This window comes from Suncus etruscus, chromosome 4 (genome assembly GCF_024139225.1).
Source record: "Suncus etruscus isolate mSunEtr1 chromosome 4, mSunEtr1.pri.cur, whole genome shotgun sequence".
Taxonomy (NCBI): domain Eukaryota; kingdom Metazoa; phylum Chordata; class Mammalia; order Eulipotyphla; family Soricidae; genus Suncus; species Suncus etruscus.
In genome coordinates, this window is record NC_064851.1 from 164771283 (window position 1) to 164784347 (window position 13065).

The following is a 13065-nucleotide window of genomic DNA, read 5'->3' on the forward strand; positions in this document are numbered from 1 at the left end:
TGTTTTCCAGAAAGACTAGGCCAGTCCACATTCCTTCAGCAGTAAATGAGAGTATTTTTATTTTTATATTCATGCCAGCACTAATTATTTTTGATGTGTGTCAGTCAATGATGTAAAATGATATCTCATTGTTGCTTCAATTTATATCTCTCTGATTAGTGATGCAGAGCTTTTTTTTAGGTGTGTTTGGCTGTGTCTTCTTTCGAGGAAGTTTCTGTTTATCTCTTCTCATTTTTTGATCTGGTTGAATATTTTTATTGGTAAGCTCTCCCAGTAACTAGATATTAATAACTTACCAGGTGATATTGGGTAAATTATTTTTTTCTCTCCATGGGCTGTCTTTGTACCCTGACCATCATTTTCCTTTGAGGTGCAGAGGCTCCTTAGTTTAATATAGTCCCATTTGTTTAGCATTTTTTCACTTGACTCATCAGTGTTGTTTTGTCTTAAAGAAAAGGCAATTTTAACTTCAATGTAATGTTTAGTTCTTATGTTTTCTTTTATGTACCTTATGGATTAAGATCTGATATCAAGATCTAGATTCCATTTTGATTCGACTTTTATTGCAATGACATTAGAAAGAGTTCTGAGTTCTTTTGTTTTGTTTAGTTTGGGGCCATATTCGGTGGTGCTCAGTGATTGCTCCTGGATCTTTACTCAGAAATCATTACTGGAGGGCTTGAGGGGCCAGATGGGATGTGATATATCAATTTAGATTGGCTGTGTGCAAGAAAAATGCCCTACCTGCTTTGCTCTTGCTCTAGTCTTGAGTTCACTTATTGATTTTGTTTTTGTTTTTTACATGCAGCTGGTAAGTATTCTCAGTGCCACTTGTTGAGAAGTCTTTCCTTGTTCCATTTAATATATTGTTCCTTTTTCAAATATTAATAATTTATAAAAATTTTAATAGTAGGATCTTTGAGCTTAGAAAAAAAGAAGCCAGCTTCTTTCTGCAGGAGGCAGCCCAAAAGACACCAAGAAACATAATCTCTCCAGGAGCCACACCAGGTAAGATGTCCCCACCCAACCAATGTGAGGCTGATTCTTGCTGCGTGATGGGACACCAAGAGCCATTATAAAGGACTGCTGCCCTGCTACTTTCTGCAAGAGACAGCCCAGAAGACACCAAGGAACATAATCTCTCCAGGACCCACACCAGAGAAGCTCCTGCGGCTGGGCTCATCCTTAAGCCCTGAACCCCATTTCTGCACATAGCAAAAAGCACACTACAATCTTCACAATGAGGAAATTTTGCAATACAACCCCATGTATAGAGAATCAAGATGGATGTTCTGATAATCTGAAAAATACCAAACAGTCAGGTATCTTCTCAAATAAGAAGTTTAGTGAAGAATTATGGAAGATGTTCGTGGAGCTAAAAAATTGCATCGATAGACTTGAATGGAGCACAAATAAGAATCAAGAGGATTTGATTATTGAAATTAGAAATTTTCACACTAAAATAACAGGTCTGAAAAACTCGGCTTATGAATTGAAAACCTCAATAGGAAGACTCTCCACTGGTGTAACATCAGCTGCAAAAGAGGTCATTGAGCCAGAGGATGAGAAGCAGAACAACTCCATACAGCAGAAGAGATCGAAAGAGAACCTTAAAGTTAATGATAAGACAATGTCTAAACTACTCAAAGAATGTGAACCGATGACAATAGAAGTCTTTGATAAACTCAACAGAAACAACAGAATCAATGAAGTCCCAGAAACCAGAACAAGAATAAGAGCAATTAGAAGAGTGAGAATAGGAAGAGGAGGAAGAATTTTAAGAAGAATAAAGTGAAGAAGAGTAAGAAAACTAAGGCAAAGAAGAGTAAGAATAAGTAAAAGAAGAGAGAAGAATATTGTGAAGAGTAGTAAGAAGAGGGGAAAGATGTAAAGGAAGAAGTAAAAGAAGAAGGAGAGTAAGAAGAGGGCAAAGAATAGTAAGAAGAGGAAAGAGAAAGAATAAAAAGAGGAAAAAAGAGGAGAAAGAAAAAAGAAAAGAGGAGAAGAAAGAAGACAAGAGGAGGAGGCTAAGGTTCAATTTGTAGAGTAGATGACCTATATATATCAATGACTACATTTGATCCCAAATGATCTCCTATCCCTGCTCTATTATTCTCACAAATTGTATGAATGCAATATATATGTATATATAAAAACGGGATATACTTATGCATACTCACATCTAATAAAGCAACTATAAAACAATACAGGCAGGGATGGGGAAGGTGGGGGGGACAGTGGTGGTGGGAATGCTGACTGGTGAAGGGGCGTGTTTGTTTATGACTAAAATCCAACTACAATCACGCTTGTAATCATGGTGCTTAAATAAAAAAAATTTTTAAAAAAGGGCCCGGAGAGATAGCACAGCAGCGTTTGCCTTGCAAGCAGCCAATCCAGGACCAAAGGTGGTTGGTTTGAATCCCGGTGTCCCATATGGTCCCCCGTGCCTGCCAGGAGCTATTTCTGAGCAGACAGCCAGGAGTAACCCCTGAGCACCGCCGGGTGTGGCCCAAAAACCAAAAAAAAAAAAAATGAAGGAAAATATTTAAAAAAAGAATAAAAAGCCAGATTCCAGAATGATGCTATAATTTGAGAGGAAATAAACAAGTTTTGATTGGCAGAAGACTTTCCAAAGAGTTCATCTTGCACAAAGTGTTTCACAGCATTTATTTCCTGGTACCAAAATGAAAGCACAGTACAAGCACAAAGACCAGCACAAATTCTTTATATTTAGAAGTAAGAAAGTAATGTAAAGTTTGAGGAATAGAGGATAGCGTATTGATAAAAATTGGAGTTGGAAGCTACAGGTAGATAGTTCACAGATGTTTAGATATGACGTCTCACTTTAGCAAAAATCATAGAAAACAAACTTTTTTGTTAAATTAGAAAATAGGACATCTGGGACAGATTGTATATCAGGTATAATGCTTGCTTTGCACACAGCCAATATGTTTTCAATAACCCATACCACATTTAGTCCCCTGAGTATGTCAAGTAATAATCCCTGAGCATGAAGCCAGGAGTGAGCCCTGAGCATCATGATATATGGCCTCAAAACCATATAAAAATAAGTAAAGACTTCTCAGTAAAGTCCCATCTGAGTCCTAAAATATTAATCTTTTCTACTAACCTGCTCCATGTGAGTGAAACTCAGAGAGGGTAAGAAAGCTAGTGATAGAATTCTATTATGTAATATTATAAAAACAAATTTAGGGAGTTTGAGTATAAAGTTTTTTGCAAGTTTTGACAGTAGTTTTCCCTGAATCCCCAGGCATTTCAAGTTAGTAAAAGTGAGAAATGGTTGATGAATGAGTTGGACTTTAGAACCCATCTTAATTTTCATTATTTGTTTAGAATGATTCAGAAAAATAATAGAGTGAATTACTAAAGTAAAAGGGCCATAAAGAGATTTTACTCTGAATATGTTGAAAATAATTGTAAAAGTGAAATTTAAAAAGTTCAGTTGAGTCACTAATCAAAATTAGGGTGGGTGTGAGAGATGGTTTGTAGAGATAGTGTGTGTAGATATAAAAGGTAGCTTAAAAAATCAGCTGGGTTTGGGGTGAGGGAGGTGAAATTTGGGAATAAATATCAATCTTTACACAAACAGAAAGCCAAAGGTTCCAAAGAAAATAATGCTTCAAAATGTATTTTCAATCTTTAATTGATGCCCACTGTATCTTTATTAGACATTTGCTGCATTATTTTCCCTATCACTGCATATTTTACTTATTAAAGAATAGAGAATAAAATTAATTCCTTTGCTCTATCTCATAAGTAGTCTAATAGTTTAATATTATGCATCCAACTTTGGCTGAGATAGTATTATGAACAAATATTAGCTTTCTGTTCTTTAATGCTTACACAAGATCTCATGAATTTTTATTTTAAATTAAAAACTGGCTCACTGATAGTTAATCCATTTATATTATTCTTAGTCTATTCACATCATTTTAGCATCTTTATATTTACCAATTTTATTTTTCTTTTTCCATTTTGTCTTGACTGTGGTTTATCCTATGACTGGATTTATTATGCAGCATATTCTCTGAACACTGGTAAATATGCCCCTGCAGCAAACATATTTTATAAACTACAAAAACAAAAGGTTATTCTTTTCGATATATATGGTAACCTAGCAAACAACAAATGTCGATTTGGTAAGTTTTTATGATATATTGGTAAAGCAAATATTTAAATATTTAAAAATCTGTTATCCAAAGAGAAATTTTGTTGAAAATAGAAAGTAGGGGCCGGGCGGTGGTGCTAAAGGTAAGGTGCCTGCCTTAACTGCGCTAGCCTAGGACGGACCGAGGTTCGATCCCCCGGCGTCCCATATGGTCCCCCAAGCCAGGAGCAACTTCTGAGCGCATAGCCAGGAGTAACCCCTGAGCGTCACCAGGTGTGGCCCAAAAACCAAAAAAAAAAAAATAGAAAATAGAAAGTATATTTAGAATTACACTTTTTGGTATTTAGGTAAAACAAGATTCTGAGAAAATATGAAAATTAATATGGAATTTAGGTCTTTCTTGTGAGATGTGGCAAGTGACAGAAAAGCAGTATGGCCAAGTTCAGTGTAATTATAAATGAATTAAGGTCAACCGACCCATATTTATAAATTGAAACTGCTATTAGAACAAGTGTTCCTAAAGTCCAAGAATAATGAAAGCATCAAGATTAAAATTAAAATTTTTATATAAAGAGGCATCCCTAAGACTTACTGTAGATTTATCACAAGGAACCATTCAGAGCATATCAAATTTTGTTAGATAGTGAAAAAACTCAACAAATTAACTTCTAACCAAGAATACTTCACCCAATCAGACTCTCATTTAGGATACACAGCTTCATGAATAAACAAGAGCTCAGGAACTTTACAGATTCAAAATCAAACTTAAAAAAATAAAGGGAGGCAAGACAAACCTCATAAACCAAACATCTATGAAAAGATCACATATGTACATAACAATAAATGTTTGTACATCAATGGGCTAAATACAATTAAGAGACTTAAAGAAGCAAAAAAGATCAAAAAATTAAATCCAATATGGTGGTGTATGCATGAAACACATCAAATAATCAGAGAAAAAAATAAACTCAAAATCAAAGAATGGGAGACAATACCACAAGCAAAAGCTCCTTAAGAAAAGGCCAGGATGGTCACTCTAACATCAGATGTTGTAAGTTTCAGGCCTAAATATTTATATGAGACAGAGAGGAACATTTTTTAATAATCAGGAAGAAATCACACTCCTAAACATATATGTACTCATGGGAAGGACCAGCAAATATTTAAAACAAGTGTTAATAAACTTGAAGAAACACATCAATAGCAACACAAATGTAGTTAGAGACTTAAATACTACTCTGTCACCACTTGATAGGACAGTCATTTTTAAGCTTAACAATGATATGTTGCCTTTGGAGGAAGAAATAGAAGAAAGAGGCTCAGTATATATATGTATGTATGTGTATATATGTATGTGTGTGTATAAGTTATGTATAACTTTTCTTTTAAAAATATACAACCTTCTTCAATGCAATGGAACATTCTAAGAGACATATCACATGATGGACAACAAAATATAATTTTATAAAATTAGGAGAAAAGTAATTTTATCAACTATCAACTATCTCTTTAGACCATGATGAACTGAAAATAAAGGTAAATTAACAGTAGAAACAGGTAAATAACTTTAACACTTGGAATTTAAACAGTTCACTACTACTGAACAGTTTCACTCTTAACAAGATTTAGAGAGAAAATCAAAGAGAAATCAGGAGATCCCTGGAAAATTTGAATTAATACATGAACTGCCAGTATTTGTTGGACTTAGAAAAGATGTTAATAAGAAGGAAATTTAAGCTTTGCAAACATTTATTAGGAAGAATAAATAAATGACATAAAAACTTAAATCCACAGCTTAATAAATTGAAATATAATCAACAAAATAAGCAGAAAATAAGCAGGCAGAAGGAAATAATAAAACATAAGCAAAAGTTATTGAACTGGACATCCAAAAAACAATAAAAAAGATCAATGAAAGCAAGAGTTGGTTCTTTAAAAAAATAAGCAAGACTGATAAATCATTAGCAAAATTTGCAAGGAGAGAGTGAGAACCCTACTAATCCTAATAAAAATAAAAAATATATCCAAAAGATAATCAGAGATTATGTGACATAAGAATACTACGTCACAAAATGAGAAAACCTAGAATAAATATATAAAACCTTGTACTCCTCTAACCTCCCAAGTTTGAACCAAGATGATTTAGAATAGCTGAACAGACCTATAACTATCAAGAAAATTGAAAGATAATCAAAATGCTTATCACAAATAAAGTCACGGATAGATCCAATAGTAAACTCATTCAGACTACTAAGAGGATCTACTGCCAATCCTTTTCAAACTTGCCCAGGAATTGCAGAAATAGAAACTCCCCCAGCTTCTATGAAGTTTACATCACTCTGCTACCAATATATACAGAGATATACAAAAAAGATAAAATACATATCCTTGATGAACACAGATGATAAGACTCTCAACAAAATATTAGCTAATAGAATCCAACAGCTCACCAAGTTCATACACCATAACTAATTAAGATTTATTACAGAGAAGCAAAGATGGTTTTGTAAGGTTCAGTAATCCAGATGCTGCTCTGACACGGAAGAATAAAGAGACAGTCACTCAGGCAAAAGCTCAAGTGGGTTCTTTATTCTGGCTGGCCAGGGTCCAATGCTTGTTCAGAACCGAACAGAGGCAAAGGACCACGTGGTTTTCTTTGTTCATCCTTATATACCATAAGAAGGGGAGGGGTAGAGAGAGGAGGGGATGACTTCCTTATCAGGGCATGACATCCCCTAAGGTAATACTAGTTCCTTTAAGAACAAAAAGGGTTAGATACAAAATGGCAGATATAAGTGAGGGGTTGTGTAAGTAGTTGTTGACTTCACTTTTCAATCACTTCTTGTAGTAAGGATTCTAATCCTAGAAGCCATTGTGATAGGGAGCCCCCATCTTTATATTTAAAATTAAATGTTGTGAGAGCCCGTTATACCTGTCTATTGATATTGCTAGCCCTGCTCCACAGTGGCCAGGACCACAAACCCCCTCATTTATAATCTGGGTAAGAGGGTGTCATTTTTGCTATTTGCTATAGAAGAACAGGACTATCTGCCTTCTGTTCTGGTCCTATGAACTGACTTAGCTGGATCTTCAGGGCTTTCTTCTTATTCAGGCTGTGAATTTCACCACGAAGATAAGGAGGTTTCTGTGCTCTTTTCTTCAATCCTGCAACTTAAAGTGCTGTTGGGGTAAAGAAAACAACAGGGCCCTAAACTTTAGTTGCCTTTCCTGCACTGGGTCAGACAGAGATGAAGAAATTTCATATCTAGTAGTAACTTTATTACTCTTAACATTACCAAGGGAAGCATAATTTTTGCTCCTTTCCTTATAGTACCCATCTTTGTTAAATGTTAGGTTTGGTTTATTTTTTGCTACCTCATTCAACCTTTTGAGAAAGATAGGCATGCTATTTTTAATTGTCAACTTGCTTATAAATTCTCTGTGGCCTTTCTTTCCCCATATTTTCCTGTAGCTTTAATAAGTGCCATAAAAGTAATTTAGGTCCCACTCGGTTGCAAGAAAGCTCAGCAAAGTGGTTCCAAATTGGGCAGTAGACAATTTAAAAGCTTCTGTTCCTAGGGCCCAAGTGCTGGGTTCTAGGCTGTTAACATGAACCTAATCCTTAAAAAAAAAGCTTGTTCTCAGTTTGGGTAAACGTGGGCAGTCATTGGCAGCAAAGACTGCCCCAGAGGGATGAGTGAAAATGGTTAGAAAGAGATGGAGCCTAAAAAATAGCATGAAGGTAGGGCATTTTGCCTTGCATGCAGAAAGGTAAAGTGGCTGAATGTAAAAAGTTTAAGGATGTGCAAAAAAATTAAAAATGTGTACTAGGGAAAAATCTGTATAATCAAACTAATATTGGGGAATAGATTAAAAGAATTGTTTTCAATGAATTTTGCTTCTTCCTTATATTAAGGAGTTTGCTCAATACTTTCTGGTTGCAACCATTATTTGTAACTGGTAAACAAGTTAGGCATGACAAGGAGAAATTCTTTCCCAGGAGATATCTTTCACTACCTTTTTTCCTCTTTCACTTCATATTTATGGCCAGAGAATCCATTTCCATTTTATTTCTTTACTAATGTTTTTGGAAAAAAGACATTTCAAGATATTAGAAACATGAAAGTCTGTTTTGCAAGAGTGCTTTTCACTTGTCCTTCCAGAAGCTGTTGCAGGGATGCATAAGATTTTCTGGTTCCAATTCCTGGATCATTAGTTTTTCAAAGGGATTTACTAACTTGATCATGTAAGATTACATAACAGTGAAGCACGTACCATTAGGGTGGTGAAGAAAAAATAAGAAAAAAGATAATATGCTCAGACTCCATGTAATAAAGAAATATATTCTAAAGTTATTTTCTCTGCACATGTACTTTGAGACAGTACATATATATAAACACATGCTTGAGGTTTTTCAGGGGTTCACTTGCACCATTTTACTTTAGCAAGCGTGTAAAATGACAGGTTACCTCTCTGATAAAAATCTATTTATTGAATTTTTGTTATAAGCAAACAATCCTTATTAACATCTGTCTCATAAAATTGTTTCCTTTTTCTAAGAATTTTGAGTATCAACATTTTGATGGACTGGAAAGATACTACATGGGTGTAGGGCACTAGCTTTGCACACAGTTAATGTAGGTTCAATCCTTCCATCCCATATGGCTGTCACTATAACCCACAAGGCACTATGCTTGAGCACAGAGCCAGGAGTAAGCCAAGGAATGCTGCTGTGTGTGTCCCCAAAACCCTCCAGAAAATAAAAAAAATCAGGAGTTTTCTTAATCATATTAGAGCATTGGGCTGAAATAAGAAAATGGCACAGCAATATACGAGGAAGGAAAGAATGCTTCTAGTTAGAAAGGGAAGCAGTATTGATTATATTGAAGACAGGACCCATTACAAAGGGACTGGAAATATAAACTCTCAGTGAACTGCAACTTTCTGAAAACAAATTTTGGCAATAAAGTCAATTGTAAGCATAAAAATGAAGGTTTATTTGGAAAAATTGTATCTGTATTAACATATAAGTATTGGCGTTTTCATTTCATTTATCCACAATATTAACAAAATAACATGTGGGAAACACTTTTAATTCACATATTTTAACATGGCGAAACTATTTATCAGTTTTCTATGATAGAAAACATAATACTTTTACCCATCCTAGTTTCTCCACCCTCTTTTTTTATGCTATGACAAAACCAATGAGCTCAATTTAAAAAAAAATTGCATTTTGGCAGACAGCTGGTCTTTATAAGGGATATAATACTCTGCGTATTTTGAATAGTTTTCCAGCTGCTGAAAATTGAAATATAAATAAATCACAAAAATTTAAAGGGGAGGGGGAGAACAACAATTAGTAGGCTCTTTAAGAATGCTTTTTAAAGTTTAGAACAATGCTTTCTTTCTTGGTTAATGATGCATAATATAAATTCTTTCAAATGGATAGAGGCAGTAGAAAGAATCTACTATATGTTATTCAGTGTAAAACTTGTAAACTATTTTAATTTTTAATTTATTTATTGAAACAAATTGTTATGTACAAAGTTGTTCATAAGTTGGCTTCAGACATACAATGAATAAGGGCCAATATCACCATCAGTGTTGACCTTCCTTCACTAATGTTCCCTGATTGTATCCCATACTACTCCCGCTAACCCTCCAGGCTGTTCAGTGTAACAGCCCATTTTAAATTTAAATTAGCTAAAGTTTGGGCCTCTTGACTCCATTGCTGTGGCCTTTGACTTGGGTGTTTAGTTTTGTTCTTTTTAAAATCATTAATGTACTGAGTCCCATTGACTCATGCCCTCATTTCACATCTCACTGTCCCCCTCCTCCCACTCTTTCTCTACTTTATTCTTGCTATACTTCTGGGGGATGTGGGTGTTGGAGAAAACTCCAAGTTAAATTCCATTGTGTTTCTCATTAAATTATTCTAGATACCACAAGATAAGTTTCCCATCCATTTTGCTCCAATTACATGATTTGCATTATTCCTTTCAGGCTATGTAATATTCATTTTATATATGTACCACACCTTCATGATCCACTCATATTGTTGTTGGAACCATCTAGGTTGATTCTGAGTCTTAGCTATTGTACTCTTGAGTGCTGCAATAAGTATTGTAATGTCCTGGGGATAAATAAGAAAAAATTGCTAGTTGCATGGCAGGTTGATGCTGAGTTTACTGAGAACCCTCCTCCATACTGTTTTCTATGGGGTTGGATCAGGCAGGCATTCCCACTATCAGTGGATGAGAGTTTCTTTCTCATCACTTATGGGCCCACAGCAGTCCATGGACTGGTGGTTGAAAACCACTATCTCTTCATTGTCAAAAATAACTGAAATTAAATTAGTTGAGTGGTACTACAAATTCATGGAAACCCCGGACAATCAGAATCTCATTAGTTGCATTGGTGTTAAAATGGGCACATCCTTATCAACACTGCTGATTACTTTTAATTTATACTTGTCCTATGACTCAAGTTCATTTCCCATTTCTTTGTTCAAGAGAAAGAAAAACTATAAGGGCTGAAGCATGCCTTGAATATGCTTGACATTGATCTATCTCTAACACCCCAAATGGTCTCCCAAGCATCACTAGGAATGCCTACGTAAGCTCTGGGCATAACCAAGTGCATAGGTATTGGAGCATATCATAAATACAAAATCAAAAAATAGAAAAAAACATATCTCGCTAATGGTGTTGTGTATACATATATAACTATTCTTAGTGGTTTTAAACAAAATTCCTAAAGCTATTGTTTTTGTGTATACATATATAAAGATTCTTAGTGGTTTTAAAACAAAAATTCCTAAAGTTCAAAGAACCAATGTGTCCATCAGAGGTATTTACACAGCCAAACTGGAATAAAATCCATTAATAACTTTGTTTGTATGCTTTCCAAAGACCCCTAGAACATAAATTTGCTGAACTGAAATTTTCTTAGTTCATTGTCCTTTCTATAATAGACCAAGGTTACCCTGTGTTATTTTATAAATGGTAAATTAAATAAACAGAATACCCTGTGTTATTTATAAAATAAAGAGATTAATTAAGATACTGAGAGGAGATGAGATAGTAGGACAAATGGACCTACCTGGAAAAGAAAAACTAGTTGAATTTGTGTTTCTTTAATATGACTTTAGTACATCTGGTGGAATGAATTATGCCTCTATCACTAAATCTGTCACTGAACATTTTTACAGAGGTCTTTGCTTCTTGAAACTGTATTGAAGTGAAAGAGAAAATAGAGAAGTCCCAAAATAAGGGAGAAAAGTTCTTTGTGACTCAACTTTTGCTCTCTTTGCTATAGTTTGCCCAAAGCACAAGGAAGGCTCACCCCTCCAAAGGCTGAGGGAAAACAAGGCACAGGCCTTCAAGAGTAACCTAGTATTCTGTGTGTGGGCGAGCCAGAGGGAAGAGTGAATCTCCTTTGCTACAGTTGTCTCTATGGTCAAATATTTGGAAATCATAGATGTGACAATGATCGATGTTTAAAATTTTTTTCTATAAACTGAGCATTATTTCTCGAGTGGCACTCCCTGTAGAAGGAAACACCAATGAGAATAATAATTTATCTGAATAAATCATAGAAATATATGTTCAAACAGGTTAGTGAAAATCATTATCTATAGTTACAAAGTAACACAAATGTACTGAAAAAAAGGAAGACTAAAGAACATAGGTTTTCATTTTCACTGCGAATTCTATCATAGAGTAGGGAAAAAGTCACATCCTAGAACCAGAGGAAACATGTCTTTTCTAAAACTACAAATAATAAAATTGTGATTGTTGTTCCAATAAAAGTATGTTAAAACACTACTGTCTCTCTTTGCAGTGATTATAAGCTTTTTAATGAAAAGTCTTGGTAATTCCTGGAAGCTACCTACTTTTCTATTTGATGAAAGACAGACTGCCTGGCTTCCCTTTCTTATTCCCGTTGAATTAGAACTAAGGAAAATCAGACTCTTTATTTTGTTTAAGCAAATCTATGTTTATTCTAAATGTCAGACAATTTCATTTGGGGTTTGCTTGAGGCCAAGAACTGTCATTTGGATTTTTTTTCCAAGGTGGGTCACTTTGCTGTGTTTTTGCTAGCTGGGTTGCAATTAGAAAAGAACCCATAGTGACAAAATCATCAAGCATTAGGAGACTTATGGATGCAAGAACCTAAATCTTATCTCTTGGTTAAATGCCTCAGCCAAGTGCTGAAGCAGCTGAGACTCTGCTTGGTTTGCAAACTGTCTCAGACTGTTAGAGAACCATGACAGATGGAGCCTCAAACTCAATCTAGCAGTTTATTGGCTTCTAGATTTTCTTCCAGCAGTAACAATCCATTGCTGAACATTTGAAATGTAAATTCTCTGGGGTATTCAATACAAGTAGTAGCCCTGATCATTTCATTTGTTTGACATTATCGGAGAGAGCAAAGACTGGTTCTAAAGAGAAGAAACTGTAGGGGAGAGAAATGACTGAAGTTCTTTGTTGAAATGCACTCAAAGAAGACTTAGATTTCCCTTTGAAAAGTATGTTTGAAGTATGTACTCTTTGTCATATTAGGGAAACTGCTTATAAAATACCTCTACTTTTTCTAGCTCTAAATTGCTAGAAAAATTATGGTTGTAAATAGAATTCAGGTTTTATTTTTATTCTGAGTTCCTAATGAACACAAAACTCATGTTCCTTTTTCAGATTTGTTTACTCAGCATAATAGGTGTATTATTTACATAGAAAGTAAGCTTTGATTTGTACTAGAAGCATATACTATAGATATTTAAGTAGTCTTTTGGAATCCAAAGTCTTGTTCAAGTCAATGTATTTTAGATAATAGTGTTCATAGAATGACCTATAAAGACCTATTAAACCTTGCAAATGAATTTATGAATAGAATCTTTTTTGTTGTAGCTTAAACCTGATAGTGAAGTTTTA